This window comes from Gossypium hirsutum, chromosome A12 (assembly GCF_007990345.1).
Source record: "Gossypium hirsutum isolate 1008001.06 chromosome A12, Gossypium_hirsutum_v2.1, whole genome shotgun sequence".
Classification (NCBI taxonomy): Eukaryota; Viridiplantae; Streptophyta; class Magnoliopsida; order Malvales; family Malvaceae; genus Gossypium; species Gossypium hirsutum.
The window spans coordinates 73,029,159-73,045,960 of NC_053435.1; positions in this window are offsets into that span (position 1 = coordinate 73,029,159).

The window sequence follows — 16,802 nt, forward strand, 5'->3', positions numbered from 1 at the left end:
GGGTCACATGGCTTTGTCACAGGCTGTGTGCCAGAATGTGTGAAACATGCACTTGAGATTAATATGACACATGACCGTGTGGGGTGGTCGTGTGTGGCACATAGCCTTGTGACAGCCCGTGTCCCAGGCCGTGTGCAGCACAAATTGCCCCTAATAAAGTCATTTCAAAACCCTATTCTTGCAGACCAAGACACACCATTTCTACAAACATTCATATGATCAAAACACATTCCAATCGCACTCAAAACATACGAAATTAATCATCCAATAAGTTTTAACCAATGTACCAATAATAGGTACCACAACCACAATCAACATTGCTTCATTTCATCATTTCCAAATTCAACCATTTAGCACATTTCTAGCATACCAAATAACCATTTCTTTTCATAACATTAACATATAAGCCTTTTGCTTTCAAGATGCATGATTAAAGTGACCAAAACACACATCTAATTTGATCTAATTGCCTATCCAATGTACCCTCATTATTACCACAATTTAAATGTCCAAACAAATCCATACTCAAAATTTACAAGACAATATCAAAGTCTCCATTTCATCACACATGTTTGCCATATATCAAGCTAATCACTAAAGGTATTTAGCTAATGACCAAAAGCACATCAAGTTTCAAACATGCATCAAAGGTACTAAATATTTATAACCATAAAGCTTACTCAAACTAACTTATAAACAACATAATCATAAACAAAATAACTTAAGGGCTAGTTCATGCCAGTTATAACCCGACATCAATATATCTAAATCTTCTACCGAGATGAAGGATGGATAGTGTGAATATACTCTAACTTGATTCCAACCGATCGAGCTTTCCAACAATCTACAAGACAAGGAAAAACAACTATGTAAGCAACCAATGCTTAGTAAGCTCGTATAAAGGAAACTTAACTTACAAAGCATAAATGATTAAACTATTAAAACATTACTCATTTAAAATTCTGCATACTTTTCCTTTCAATTCACAACATACCACAAGGTTAGTAGATGTATTAAAGAGCATATCCAATCAATTTAACATGAAACATATCAATATGAAGTTCATACAAAATTCCTCAATCTATTATCAATAGTAATTAATAACATTTACGAACTCATTTGTCGGATTTGTGGTTTCGAAACCACTATTTTTGACACCACTAAAAAACGGGATGTTACAAAATCTTAGCCTTATTATTGATGGCATTGACCTCCGAACAGGTTGTTCGTTGCAACTTCTTCAAAAGTATTATTCAATTTTCTTTAGGTTAATATATACATAGGTAGCTAACCTTGGCAACTTGCATCTACTTGGTACCTGTAACAACTTGGTTTCTAGTGGTGTTAGAAAACGTGATATTGGAATCCCATTTTCATAAACCAAGTCCGTAAATATTGAATAGAAATATTTATGGAGTTATTATGAAAATATATTGAAGTTCAATCACTATAGAGTTTTAATTAAGAAAAGACATGGGGACTTAGATAGTAATCATTCAAAGGAACAAAATGGTTATTTAACCAATTTTAATATAATTTAATGGAGAATTATGTTGATTTCCACTCGGCAAAAAAATATATAAAAAACTTAATTAAGTTAACTAAGCATGATTAATCTAATTAATTAAAATAATTCATCTTAAAATATAAAGCAAATTAGTGGATGGAAATATGGCCTTGTCATCTTCCTTCCCAAGTCGTGAGCTACTAAAAGAAAGAAGAAAGAAAAAACAAGTTTCTTTGTCATTCGGCCATCCAAATTGAATAAGGTAATTAAGCCTTTTCATTCAAATTTTTATAAATTGATGATTATGGGAGCTTGATTTAGCTAGGCCATATATCAATTTGTTCAAATTTTAAATTTTTAGCAAGTTTCCATTATAGAGAAATTGATGAGTTGGGCTTAAATTTGATAGATATTAAGCTTAAATCATGAAAATGACTAGATTGTAAAGCTTAATAAGTTTGATAGTTAACTTTGTTACATTATGGACTGAATTGAATAAATTGAAAACCTATTATGAAATTATGCTAGGAATAGAAAGTGTAGGGTTTCTAATGAAATAATGTGAAATTAGATTTTGATCTAAAACTAAATATCAAAAGATATGCTTATCTTAAGTTTAGGGACTAAATTAAATAAAATAAGAAATATGTGTGGCTTTGTATTTGGATATAGATTAAATGAAACTTGATATTGTTTTATTTATTGAATTATCAATCATAGAAAAAATGACATCAAGCCGTTGAGAGGGAAAAGAAAAGTGAGAGTCGTCGACGAGTGATGTGAGATTTCAGTTTGTACTATTATAATTCGAGATAAATTATATTCATGTTACATTGCATGATTGAGTATCAAGGTGAGTTAATAAGAATTGTATGGATTGGATTGCTATGATTGATATTAATTATCGAGGTAGTGGACTGAATTGAATAAAATGGAAAGTATCATGATTTAGTGGGACATAATTTGAAATATAAGACTAGATTGAAACATGCTATATGATATGAGATATTGTGTGTAGATGATAAATTGAAATGTGATTTTGTAATTGAATGTGACATTATATGTTAATTGAATTTAATTGAAATAAAGTGAGATAAATGATTATTATGTGATAGAATAGTGTACAGATTATGAAAATACAAATGTGACTCATTACAATGTATGATAGGTAAATGTAAATTATTGTAGGGTATGAATATATAAATATGAAAGATTACAAGGTATGATAATGCAAATATGAATATTTGATGCCCATGTGAACTTAGCAAAATGTTAGGCTATGATTGACATTGATAACTCTTGAAAAGAGTTATAATTCATACTCTTAGACTTAATTAATTGCTTGTTCTTCAGTAAATTAGCTTTATTTTAGGTAATTGCATGATCATTTCTAGTCAACTGAGTGGTGCATCTAAGAGCTTGAGATGGTGATTACTTTATTGCATCTTTACTTTTAATTACTTGTGAGAAGGTCTTGTTGTGTCTGAATGATAGGTATAAGGGAGAAGAATAGCAGAGGATGGAGGTTTACTGAGACATTATGAGAGGTTTCCGTGCCAATACTAGTGAAGAAAATGAAAAACATCCAGCTAGCAATGAGAACACTCAGCATTTGGTCCCTCATATACACGTGAAATGGAGAATATTCACCTCATAATTATGGAAAAAACAAGCATTGGCTAATGACTTTTACCCTAAAGGACAACCCAAGTACAAAAGGCAAAGAAAAAGGAAAAGAAGAAGGATGGCGGGAGCTAGGAAAGAGGTCTCATTGTGGCAAGAAAGGTAAGTTGAGATGACTATGAACTTTGGCGAAGACGAGCAACAAGACGTTGAGTTTAGGGGATTAGAGATTTTAACCCATATTTCTTCCTTTGCATTTGTTTCAATTCTCCTGTTCTAAACTAATATTTTGGGATATTGAGGATTCTATTCTTGAATTTGTGTAGCCCAGCTATGAGCTAACTTAATATGGTTAGGGTTTGCTTTAGATGATGTTTTAACTTTGATTAATATTCATGGGTTAACATGGTTTATATTACTACTTTACTCAATGGTTTTTTTTGTTTAAATGCTTAAGAGATTGTTGATGAATGCTCAATAAGTCTTAAGGTAGTTTGACATCGACATAATTAGTTTACTTGGATCGAAGTTGGGTAATATAAATGAGTGTTGAGTGAAATAGTCATGTAAATCCTAGACATAAAGCCTTACCTTATTGATTTAGAGGGTTGAGCTTTAGTAGTGGTTACTAATCTTGAGCCTATAGACATATAGTGCCTTAGGGGTGAGTAACTTGAGGTCTTGCTTTTGACAGAGGTAAACCATATTAGTATCCACTCGAGTAGTAAGTTCGCCATAGTTTTATCGCGGTATTGTTCATGAGTTAGAACAGCTCCCTTAGTAAACCCAGCCTTCACGACCAATATTCCAACCTTGCTAAAGTCTTTAGTACTCTTGTTTGATTTGTTGTAATGTTAATCTGTAACACCCCACTTTCGGTAAAATCAGAATAGTGGTTTCGAGACCACAATTCCAATTCCGAAAAGGAAATTTATTTTAATATTATTTTATGATTTACAGTATGATAATAATGTCGTATGAAAATTTTATAAAGAAATTTTACCGATTATATGTTTAATTTGATAAAGGACCAAATTGCACAAAGTGCAAAAATTAAGTTCTAATAGCTAAAGGGATTAAATAGCTATGGAATTCAAAATTTGAGGTCTTTAAATGGTAGACCATTAAAAATGCTTAGTTGTTAAGGATGATGATTCATCCATGGAAAATAAAAGAAAGAAAAGGATGAAATTGGAAAATGAAAAAAATAAAGATGATAAATGATAAAAAAAAATGAAAATATCATCAATTTATCATCTTCTTCCCCAAAAATACATGGAAACCCTAGGAAAGGGAAAACAAGCTTTCTTGGCTTAATTGGGTAAGTAATCTTGTCCCGTATTTAGTAATTTTTATATTTCTGAGATCGGAATAACTTAATCTATCTATTTTGGGGATTAATTCGTAAAGATATCAAAGTATAGAAATTTTTTCATGGATGTAAATGCTGAAATTTTGAAATTTACGGTAGAAAATGAAAGGTTGTTGATAGATAAACAACTTTTGTAAAGTGAATCTTGATGAAATTATGATTTTAGGATTAAATTGTAAAGTTGTAGAATTCATGGAAAATTTAGAATTTTTATGAAATATATGGGCTGTAAATGTTACATGTAAAATTTAGCTAGGCTTGGAATAAGGATTAAATTTCATGAATTTTATTTTTCGAGCCTAGGGACGAAATAGTCATTAATTAAAAGTTAAAGGGCAAAATGGTAATTTTGCCTAAGATGTGAATTGGACTAAATTGAGTATGAATTGTATTAAACCGATGTTAAATTTACTCGTATAGATTCAGATATACCAAATTCGGAGTTAGAGTGAGGAAAAGAGAAAGTGTTAGATTAGTAGATTTTACGTACACAAACATTTATTGGGGTAAGTTCGTGCAACTAAATTGTGTTTATTTTCATGCTTGAATTGAGTGTGGTATGTGTTTATATGAATTATATAAATGTTAAAAATGTATGAAATAATCACATGATCAATAATGTCCGGAAAAGGTTAAGTTTTGTTTGAATAATGAAATTCGATGGATACATGATTTCCAATATTGAATGTGGTCCTGCATATGTTGCAGATAGAATATATCTCGGACGAGCAATCTTGTTATAAGCCCTCTCGAGGTATATAATTATTGTGAGCATCCTGATTGGTAGTGATCCTGCATGTTTGTGCACTACCGCAGCTCTTTTTTAGCGTCTTATTACATGATTCGATCAGTTGTGATCCAACATTTATTGCGGACACAAACCCAGCTCTTCGTGAGCGTCCTAATATAGGCTCTTAGGAGTTTCTTGACATGGCTTGCTTGAACTTCCTATTAAGCTATTCTGAGCTCCTATTACATGGCTTTTGTGAGCATTATTAATAGGCTCTTCGTGAGCTTTTTGATTAAAAGTTCTTTGTGAACTTCCTGTTATACTCTTATGAGTTTCCTGGTATAGCCCGGATAAGCTTCCTGTTACATGACTCATATAAGCATCCTGATATATAGCTCGTGTGACACTGACATTTCAAATGATTTAATGGGCAAAGTTCCGACATGAAATAATTTGAACTTGAGACGAATTATTATGAAAATGTACTTGAAATACATGGATATGATTTGTATATGTTATATGAATTCATGATGTGGGAAGTATATGTATATGGAAATTTGGTTATTGTTGAGCCCATATATGTTTCTTGATATTTGAGTGAAATATATGACTAACAAGGGTGATGAGGATATGTGTTAGGCCTTGTGACCAAATTGGTTGATTGTGTCTTGCATGTTTATCTTGAACATGAATGAATGGTAAGTTAATTTCCATGTTATACGAACTTACTAAGCTTAAAAACTTACTCTGTTTTTAATTTCCCTGTTTTAAAGAAATTCAGAAGCTCGTTGGGTTGGAAGATTGGCAGAGATATTTCACACTATCTATCGACCCATTCAGAACAAATGATAAAATTAATTCTGGTTATAATGACATGTATAGGTTAATTTGGCCAATATTGGCATGATAAATGCTTTGCTTGTAACTAACCATTGGAATTACCAGTATTAAACATATTGTGATGAAATTTTATAAGGCCTTATTATGTTTGATGTGTTTGAAATGGTTATGTGATGAAAAGCATATTAACCTAATAATAAATGACTTTAAGTAAGCATAAATGAGAAAATATACTTATATGTATATATATGTGTATTTGATAAGTTTAAACATTCGAACATAGGTAATGATAAGTCATGCATAAGACTCGATTTGGGCTTGATTTGAGCATTTTTATTGACTTAGGAATGTATTAAAATGTCAATGTAAGTGGAAGACATATTTGGGCAAGAAATAAGGATTAGAAATGGCTGTGTTTTGTCCACACGAGCAGAGACACGGCTGTGTGTCTCAGTTGTGTGTGACACACGCCATGCGTACAGGCGTGTGGTTTGGCCGTATGTCCCCAGCATCTTAAAAACTAAGAAACAGAATGCTCAGGTATTATCACACGGGCAGAGACAGAAGTGTGTGTCTAAGCCATGTGACCCCTGCACCAGATTTTTGACAATTAAATTATCCACACAGCCTAGCACATGGACATTTGGCTGGCCGTGTGACCCGAGTCAGAGAGTTACACAGGTAGGGACACGGGTGTGTCATTTGGCCAGCGTGCATCCCTTGTACGTAGGAAAAATTTTGTAATTTCGCAAAAAATTCTTTGAGTTTCTAATTTAGTCCCGACCTACTTGTAATGCATATTTTGGGCCTCAAGGGCTCTTATAAAGGGAATTAATGATTGATTTCTGGTATGAATGCTGTATAGATGTGAAATGTTTGTTAACTGATCTATAGTCTCTGGTGATGCTCCGTAACCCTGTTCTGGCGACGGATTTGGGTTAAGGGTGTTACATAATCTCTGTTAGTGTACTTCACTACTCTCACTTGTAATGTGTTAATCCTATTTTAATTTCATTAAACATCATTCAATACATTTATCTTTTCTACTCAATTGTGATAACTTAGACAAAGAGCACTAATCCAATCCTCATGGGAACGTACTCACTCATCACTTTATTACTTGATTCGACATGTATACTTGCACAATTTGGACATCATATTCATATACGACAAGTTTTTGGCGTCGTTTGTAACACCCTTAACCTATATTCATCGCCAAAACAAGGTAACGGAGTATTACCAAAACTTCCAGAACATCTTCAGATAATTACAACATTTACTATTCATTAATCGAGATTATTCGTAACATCTCTTAAATGGACCCTCAAGGCCCATTACGAGCTTTAGAATCAAATCGGAACTTAAATGAGAACTTTAAAAAAAAATTTGTGAAATTTCTAAAATTTTCCAAGTTACAAGGCTCACACGCCGATGTGGTCCAAGGGACACGCTCGTGTGACCTTGAGACACGCTCGTGCTGCAGGCCGTGTTTGACCCTATGTAACTCTCTGACTTGTGCACATGGCCATGCCATACGCTGTGTGCTAGGCTGTGTGGTTAATTAAATTCTTTAAAAATTAGGTGCAGTTTCACAAGGCTAAGACATACACCATGTTCTAGGCCGTGTAGTACACACGGCTGAGACATACGCCCTTGTGCTCAATTCTGAGCATTCTGTTTCTCAAAATTAGGGTGCAGGGGACACATGGCTTGACTACACACCCCTGTACCCGGTCGTGTGTCACACACGATCTAGACACACGCCCGTGTGTTTGTCCATGTGGACAAAATAAAGCCATTCCTAGCTTCATTTCTCACCCAAAATCACACACATGACCTACACTTGAATCACACATCCAAATACCAATCATTTCAAGCATTCAAATCAAGAAATTTCCATCATTCATCATGGCATATCATTTCATGCATACATGTTCATAATCTTGCCTTAGTTTAGTCCATATGTTAGACATAATTTGGTCAACTACTTAACACAAACGTAGCTACCATAGTATGACACCACAAACATATCAAAACAAACTATTACTGGCCACTCCAAAGGCTAGATTAAAAGCATCACTTACATTTACATGCCAATATGGCCAATATAACTTATACATGCCATTATGACCATAATTGATTTACCATATATACCGATATAGGCTGATGGATAGTGTGAGTGGTCTCTGCCAAGCTTCCAATTCAACGAGCTTCTGATTTACTCTAAAATAGGGAAATAAAATTAAGTACGCATAAAATGCTTAGTAAGTTCGTATAACATGGTACTTAACTTAACGTTAATTCTATTTTGAGATAACTATGTAAGGCATATTCAATCAATTTGACCGCAAGCCCTACACATATCCTCATTGCCCTTGTTAGTCATATATTCCATAATAACATCAAAACATATATAGGCTCAACAACAACCAAGTTTCCAAGCACATATGCTTTCCACAACATGTATTCATTCAACACGCATAATTCATCCCATTATTAAAAGTATGATTTCATACTAGTTCATTTCGAGTTCAGATCATTTCATATCAGAACTTTACTCATATTACTTGGAATATCAAGGTCACGATTAGTACACTCAAGGTGTACAAGTCTATAATCAAGGATGTACATACTCATTAAATAAATTCCATGAACAATATCATCATTTCATATTTTCATATATCAATCATTAGGTATCGTCATTTTCATGCATTCCAGGCCGATATGTGTAAGAACTCATTTCTTATTCATATATTCACATGTCAAGAACTTTTACCCGTTGAATTTATTCGAAATATCGATGGATACACAGGCAGTACACTCGAGGTGTAAAAATCAGAATCTATCAATTTGTGTCCAATGACACCCATAAGGTACTATTTCATATAGTACACTCTTGAGCCAATATGTAAAAACAACAGCATTACTAGTCTAGGCTAAATCCTTTTTATGACATATGCTTTAAAGAGCTTGATCTGGATTACCTGTCTGGGCTAAATCCAATCCATAACATATGCTCGAGAGGACTTATATTAGGATTACCCGTCTGGGCTAAATCCTTTCATAAATGAGGTCAGTAGGATTACTCGTCTGAGTTAAATCTCGTCAGCAACAAATGCAGTACCTCATTCATTTCAGGAAATCACATATCCATCGATTTTTATTTATTCAAACGAGATTTAAAAGTTTCTGAAAATAATTGCTAATATGATTATTTCATCTATTTATCACAATTGTAGCAATAATTCCTTTAATCACAGTCAATATTCAAGCGAAGTACAAGGATAACATTTTTATCATTTAGGTCAGACATTATCATTTATCTAGTATTTCTCGGATATGTTTATAGGACTTAACTTTTGTTAAGTATTCTTGATCATGTAACAAAGTTCATATTTATAGCATTCAAATAATTCACACATATACACTTTCAATACAAGTATATAATTATACATAATTTAGTTACAGAACTTACCTCGACAAATGTTCGTGTACGTAAAATCTGCTAATCCAACATTTTCCACTTTTCCTCATTTAAGCTCTGAATTTGGTCTATCTGGATCTATGCGAGTAAATTTAACATCAATTATCATATTTCATATTTAGGCGGACTCAATTTATGTTCTAGGAAAAATTACCATTTTGCCCCTAACTTTTCTATAACTTCCCATTTCGTCCCTAGGCTCGGAAAATTAAATTTGTGCAATTTACTCTTTATTCCAAGCCTAACCAAAATCCCATTACAAAATTTATAGAACATGTATTCATAAAAATTCAGAATTTTTTCATCAATTTTCACCACTTTGCATTTTAGTCCCTAAAACATGTTTTCATCAAAAATCACTTTGTAAAGTTGTTTATCTATCAACAACCTTTCATTTTCTACCATAAATTTCAAATTTCTAGCATATACATCGATGACCCATTTTCCATACTTTGATAACTTCTCAAATTTATCCCCCAAATAGATAGATTAAGTTATCCTGGTTTCAAAAATATCAATATTACTAAAAACAGGACAAGAAAACTTACCCAATTTGGCCAAGAAAGTTTCTTCTCTCTCGCCTAAGGTTTCCATGCATTATTTTAGGGAAGAAGATGATGAAAATGATTTTTATTTCTATTTAATTAATTTATCATCTTTAATAATTTTGGTTTCCAATTTAGTCCCTAGACTTTTTCTAATTTTCCATGGATGAATCATCCAAAAATATCTACTAACTTTTTATTAATGGTCTAATTACCATATAAGGACCTTAAGTTTTGAATTCTACAGCTATTTGATCATTCTAGCTAGTGGAATTCAACTTTTGCATTTTATGCGATTTGGTCCTTCCCGTAATTAAACACTTAATCGATAAAATTTTCACACGAAATTTCTATCATAATACGAACCATATAATAAAATAAAAATAAACTTTATTTTTGGGTCGAATTTGTTGTCCCAAAACTTTTGTTCCGATTTCACTAAAAAATGGGCTGTTACACCGTTGCCGAGAATTGGCGATTGGTAACTTTAGTTTTTGTTATAGTTTTAGTTGCTAATTTGTTTGTTTCATGATCTTAACAGGTTTTCTATTAGTTGTTTGTGTAGAGGCACTCTTGCTAAAGGACTCTATCATTTAGATCCAAAAATTGAAAGGACTTTGCTGAGCAGGAGAAGAGAACAAAGAGCAATGAATCAAGACGGTAAAAATCCATTTGCTATGAATGTGAAACTTAATTTAGGAGCTCTAAATGTTAATCCTCCTGTCGCTCAAATGTTTGATGATTAAGATAGGCCAATTCGAGAGCATGTTGTGCCTAAGTCGTGTAGCACATACGACCAAGACAAAGACCCTTGTTCTAGGTCGTGTAGCATACACGGCTGAGACACGAGCCCATGTCTCTACTCGTGTGCTCAATTCTGAGGATTCTGTTTCTCAAAATTATGGTGTATGGGACACACGGCTTGACTACACGCCCTTGTAGCCGACCGTGTGTCACACACGATCGAGACACACGCCTATGTGTCTGTTTGTGTAGACAAAATAAAGCCATTCGTAGCTTCATTTCTCACTGAAAATCATACCCATTACCTGCACTTGAATCACACATCCAAATACCAACCATTTCAAGCATTTTCCATCATTCATCATGGCATATCATTTCATGCATACATGTTCATAACCTTGCCTTAGTTTAGTCCATATGTTAGACATAATTTGGTCAACTACTTAACACATATGTAGCTACCATAGTATGACATTACAAACATATCAAAACAAACCATTACTAGCCATTCCAATGGCCAGATTACAAGCATCATTTACATTTACGTGCCAATATAGCCAATATAAGCTATACATGTCATTACAACCAAATTGACTTACCATATATACCGATATAGGTTGATGGATAGCGTGAGTGATATCCGCCAAGTTTCCAATCCAAAGAGCTTCTGATTTACTCTAAAACAAGGAAATAAATCTAAGTAAGTATAAAATGCTTAGTAAGTTCGTATAATATGGTACTTAACTTACCATTCATTCCCGTAATTTGGTCTTTCCCGTAATTAAACACTTATTCGATGAAATTTTTGTATCAAAATTTTCACACGACATGTCTATCATAATTCGGATTTTTGGTCCCGAAACACTGTTCTGATTTCACTGAAAATGAGCTGTTATAACTCTCCCCCTTAAGAAATTTTTGTCTACGAAAATTTTACCAGTAAAGAGATTCCAACATTACTTTCTCATGTTTCCATCTGGTTCCCAAACAGCTTTCTCTATATCGTATCATTGTCAAAGAACTTTCATTAAAGCTACCTTTATATTTTTTGTTTCTTTCACTTCACATGCAAAAATTTCAACCAGTCACTCATGTAAGTCATGCTAAGCTGAATTTCAATCTCTATCGGAGAAATAAAAGATGACGGGTCTGATCGGTATTGGCATAACACATATACACATAAAACATTTTGAATTATGTAGAACTCTAATAATAATACCAATCAATACGAAACAGGTCCAATTCTTTTCATTAATCTTATATGACCTGATAAATCACAGACTTAATTTGCCTTTACAGGCAAAATAGAGAACTTTTTCCCATGGCGAAACTTTCAAAAATATTTTGTCGCTAATCTGAAACTCCATTTCTTTTCATTTCAGATTCACATCAGATTTCAAACGATCAAATACTACTTTTAAACTGTCTCAGATCACTTCATCTTTCTTCTATTTTAAAGAATCAAACCTGCTACATGTATCTTTTCTCAATGAACTCTGTCCAAAACACCGGTGTTTTACATTTGTGACCATATAAAGCCTCGTACAGTATAATTTTGTACTTGACTGTTAACTGTTATAATAAGCAAATTGATACCAAGGAAAATGCTTTTCTCAGTTACCTTCAAATTCAAGTACACAACATTGAAGCATATCTTCCAAGACTTGAATCATATGTTCAAATTGATCATCCATTTGAAAATGAAACATGGTACTAAAATGTAACTGTATACCCAGAGTTTCTTGTAACTTGTTTCAGAATCGGAATATGAGTTGTAGATCTCTATTAGAAATAATAGAATATAGCACGTCATATAATCTAAAAATCTCAAAAATAGATAATTCAAGCAATCTATCAAGTGTGAAATCCACTCATTCTAGAATGGAATGTCTAGGCTCTACAAAAAAATCGACAGTTACTCAAATAGTATCTTTCTTTTCATAGACAGGGATAATCCTGATGTAAAATTCATGGTAACTTTGTCCCATTTCCATTTCGGTATTTTCACTGACTATACCCATCTTGAAAATTTCATCTCTATCTTGCTGATACATCAAGCATTTAAATATAGATTTAGAAATACCACATTTCATTTCGGGCTGCCAGTTCATCTTTTTTAAATCGTTGTGCATTTTATCATTTCCCAGATAAACAAACATAGTACTAATATGATCATTCATGTAAAATTTTCTGTAAAAATTCCAAATACTTCAGTACACAGGCTCTATCTTGGAATAAAAAACAATTATCAAATTCAAATCTGCTATCCTGATTCAATAATTATTTCATTCTATACCCGTTTACCTTACAACTCATTATCACTTTTCTGAGTTTCACTATTCTGTCGTAGAAACATCAGTTTAGCTCTATACTCAGCCAAAATTAAACTATTATCAGACAATCATAATCGGTATCCATGGCTTGCAAAGTATACAGAGATTTCCTACTCAGAATATCTTTCAACAATTCAAGCCATATACGCTATCTCAAAGTCAAATCTTTTTGCAATGTCAGATACTTCAACCTTTTATAATCGGTGAATATATGAAATTTTTCACCAAACAAGTAATGTTGTCAGATTTCAATAAAAAAACAATAGCCGTCAATTCTAGATCATGTATGAAGTAATTCTTTCCATGTGGTTTTTAACTGTCTGAAAGTACAGGTTATTACCTTGCCTTACTGCATCGAAACATAGTTTAATCCTGTTCAATAGTGCAGTACTGTAATAATGAATTTTTTTTCGATTCAAGCTAAACCAGAATTAATACTTTGATCAACATATCTTCCAACTGGTCAAAACTTTACTAGCATTTGTCAGTCCTTTCAAATCTTACATCTTTCTGTGATAACTATGTCATCAATGTAGCTATTTCAATTGTTAACATTAAAGCTTTGTGTTTTTCCAAATCCACAACCATCAGATAGATTTAAAACCATTGTGCAATAATATGACTAACATTTCAACTGTATAGATAAAGCAACACTTCAACATCAATAGTGCACCTCAACTTAAAAGAGGGAGAATTGAAAGTGGCCCCAATAATGACCAATGCAGTAATACAGTTTCTATAACCTGTGATCTCTATCACCATACCTCATGATCGAGTCAATATTTATAATGGTAGTAAATGTAATTACGCTTAACTGATGAATATCTTTCACAGATAAACCATGCTTGAATAATAAAGAGATTGATGATATCTCAGAGAAAATTCAGAAAGGTAATATCACGCATACTTAGTAGAAACAACTGTGATAAAGATAATATAACTTGCACATTCGCAATTCAGGGCTTCAATCAGTAGATATAGTAAATGATATCATATGAACCTTATCATAAAATCTTATATCAATCATGATAAATTAGAAAACCTAAGAAAAATAGAGCAATATCGCTCATGAATCAACTAGACTTTCAGTAATTCCATCTATTATAATTAGCCAGCCTTTCAATATGATAAATATTGCATCTAAACATGTACAATTTCATATGCCTCTGAGAATAACAAAACTTATAGAGTAACCAGAAGATATTGCTGTAATATCCTTGATTATAACAGATGCATTCAATTATCTGTGCAATTTCATCACTATTCCCCTAACTAATAAAGTAATCAATAATCTTACATTATTCAGTTCACTAAAAAAGTCAAATCAAAAAAATTTTCGGCTAATCCGTTCTATAAATATCATATCTGGATAAGTCGTTTACTCACGAATAACTTCTTCCTAATAATGACATCACATATTCAGAATAATCTTCAGAAAAAATTGATATCTTTTTTAATATCGTCTTTACTTATTAACCCATTCTCATTCTGACTACATCATTAATCATTCAGCCTTTGAACTCTTTAGTTCCACATTCATGAGCTTAATCCATAAAAATCTTGTGAATTTCATTATATAACACTATACTGGTAAGGGGGTGGAGATCGTAAGCCTCAAAATTTAACTTTCATATATATATACTCATATAACATAACATTTATCATTCTCATATACTATAAAACAATTATCCGTACCTTCTCAAATTTTGTTTCATCATAAGTAACATTTTACTCAGATACTTGAGTATCTCTTTCGGAATCATCAGAATTAGCTCAATTGGAAAGCATCTTTGTCTATTTATGAAAAAATTTTCATCAGAGTTGGGAGATATCACACTATCACGAGTTATATAATGACATGTATTTCTAGACTCCGTATATGCTACGTTCAATCCAAGAACCGACTAAAACATATCTCTGATATCACTAAATGTAACACCCTTAACTCATATCCGTCACCAAAATAGGGTTACGGAGCATTACCAAAACTTCTAGAACATTTTCAGATAATTTCAACATTTACTATTTATTAACTAAGATTATTCATAACGTCCCTTAAATAGATCCTCGAGGCCCAATATGAGCTTTAGAATCAAATCAGGACTTAAACGAGAACTCTAAACAAATTTTACGAAATTTTTAAAAATTTTCCAAGTAACAGGGCTCACATGCCTGTGTGGTCCAAGGGACACGCCCGTGTGACCTTGAGACATGTCGGTGCTGCAGGCCGTGTTCAACCCCATGTAACTCTTTGACTCGTAGACACGGCCATGCCACACGCCCGTGTGCTAGGCCGTGTGGTTAATTAAATTCTTTCGAAATTAGGTGAAGGTTTCACACGGCTAAGACAAACGCTTGTGCTTTAGGTCGTGTAGCACACACGGCTAAGACACACACCCGTGTCTCTACTTGTGTGCTCAATTCTGAGCATTTTGTTTCTCAAAATTAGGGTGCAGGGCATACACGGCCTGACTACACGCCTTTGTACCTGGCCGTGTGTCACACACGACCTAGATACACGCGCGTGTGTCTGCCTATGTGGACAAAATAAAACCATTCCTAGCTTCATTTATAACCCAAAATCAGACCCATGGCTTGCATTTGAATCACACATCCAAATACAAACCATTTCAAGCATTCAAATCAAGCAAATTTCATCATTCATCATGGCATATCATTTCATCCATACATGTTCATAATCTTGCCTTAGTTTAGTCCATATGTGAGACATAATTTGGTCAACTAGTTAAAAAATATGTAGCTACCATAGTATGACATTACAAACATATCAAAACGAACCATTACTAGCCATTCCAATGGTTAGATTACAAGCATCATTTACATTTACATGCCAATATGGCCAATATAACCTTGCCATTAGAACCATAATTGATTTACCATATATACCGATATAGGTCGATGGATAGTGTGGGTGATCTCTGCCAAGCTTCCAATCCAATGAGCACCCGATTTGCTCTAAAACAAGGAAATAAAACTAAGTAAGCATAAAATGCTTAGTAAGTTCGTATAACATGGTACTTAACTTACCATTCATTCTATTTTGAGGTAACTATGTAAGGCATATTCAATCAATTTGACCTCAAGTCCTACACATTTCCTTATTTCCCTTGTTAGTCATATATTCCATAATAACATCAAAACATATATGGGCTCAACAACAATCAAGTTTCCAAGCACATATGCTTTCCACAACGGGTATTCATTCAACACGCATAATTCATCCCATTATTACAAGTATGATTTCATACTAGTTCATTTCGAGTTCAGATCATTTCATACCAGAACTTTACTCATATTACTTGGAATATCAAGGTAACAACTAGTACACATAAGGTGTACAAGTCTATAATCAAGGATGTACATACTCATTAAATAAATTCCATGAACAATATCATCATTTCATATTTCCATATGTCAATCATCATGTATCGTCATTTTCATGCGTTCTAGGCCGATATGTGTAAGAACTCATTTCTTATTCATTTCTTCACACGCCAAGGACTTTTACCTGTTGAATTCATTCGAAATATCAAAGGATACACAGGTAGTACACTCGAGGTGTACGAATCAGAATCTATCAATTCGTGTCTAATGACACCCATA